Raw genomic sequence first — 1,660 nt, forward strand, 5'->3', positions numbered from 1 at the left:
GTCAGAGCGGGACTAAAATACACCCAGACCTCAGGTGGTCAGAGGGCCGGCCTGGGAGACCCTGGCCCCAGACCTCTGGGACCCGGCCCCAGACCTCTGGACTCTGATGTGGGCTCTGGTCAGGACCTCCACCTCATTGCTGCTTTTATCTTCAATCAAAACAACCCCGATTTAGAGTCTGAACGGGTCTCTGTGTGGCCCGTTGGTTCTGACGCATCTAGTTTAACTACTACAACATCCAGAACAACATCCACCACATCTAGAAAAAAACATCTACAATATCATCCGTACCAACATCCACATAATCCATAACATCTACAATATCATCCAGAAAGACATCTAGAAAGACATTGAAAACATCCATAACATCTACAATAACATTCATAACAATTTACATAAGATCTAGACTTCGTCCATAACATCTAGAATAACATCTAAAAACTATTCCATAACATCTAGAATAACGTCCATAACATCTAGAATAACTTCCATAACATCTAGAATAACTTCCATAACCTCAAGAATAACTTCCATAACATCTAGAATAACTTCCATAACATCTAGAATAACTTCCATAACCTCAAGAATAACTTCCATAACATCTAGAATAACACCCATAACCTCTAGACTAACGTACATAACATCTAGAACATCATTAATAACATATTTGGATAACATCTAGTCCGTCTCCGAGACGGCGTGCTGTTCTATGTAGGGGACACTGGTGCAGACTGTTTCAGACCGCATCCACAAACAAGCCCTTAGTACCCAGATCCAGAGTGATGTTTCATCAGGACTGTCAGACCTCAGACCTCCAGCCTCCAGCCTCAGCCTCTCTCTGAGAGGACAGTGAGTGAGGCTGCTCCTTAACGAAGGACATGTTGTTTGCTCTGGTAACAGAATGCGCCCACAGAGGAAACGGATTCCTGCATCCGACTGGTTGAAAACCAGTCCACCCTGATAATTATTCATTTACACAAATCACACCACTACGAGGTCAGCCCTCCGGCCGGCGAGGACCAGCAGTGTCCCCGGTGCGGATCCAGAAGTGTCCCGTGTCCGGTCCGACTACCGTCAAGTCCTTTTGACGTCTGAACTTCCAGACCTCAGCCCACAACACACCGAGTCTCACCGAGTCTCCCCGAGTCTCACAGAGTCCCCGGGCTGGAGGACCTGGAGGCGGTTCCGCGGCGGGTCCTCCCGTCTCTATTTACGTCGAGCCGAGCGCCATTGAAAGCCAAAGAAATGCAAAAAAAACGGTGAAAACAAACCTTTCCTTCCTCCAGCCCGGGGCCCCGGGGCCTCTCTCCGGTGTGTATTCCGCCGCTCCTCACCGCCACATGGGGTCCCTCAGCAAACACGTCCTCGGGGGGGCTTTAAGATCCACCAGGGATAATAAAGGAGAGCGAGAGGAGGAGAGCCGGGGTCGTGGAGGAGAGCCGGGTCGTGGGGGGCTGCTGGCGGGTCGGGGGCCGCGGCGGAGTGACTGAACAGAGGCCGGCTTGGAGCCGCCGTCCGGGAGGCGGTAGGGCTGGACTCCAGCGCAGTGCTCCATTGGACGGCAGCGTCCACTGCGGCTCTGATTGGACGGCGGCGAACTGTCCGGCGCTGTGATTGGACAGGACGCGCCCTCTCTGGCGTTTCCGAGCTTTCCTTTAAC

The sequence above is a fragment of the Micromesistius poutassou genome, assembly GCF_964030765.1.
Source record: "Micromesistius poutassou genome assembly, chromosome: 19".
Classification (NCBI taxonomy): domain Eukaryota; kingdom Metazoa; phylum Chordata; class Actinopteri; order Gadiformes; family Gadidae; genus Micromesistius; species Micromesistius poutassou.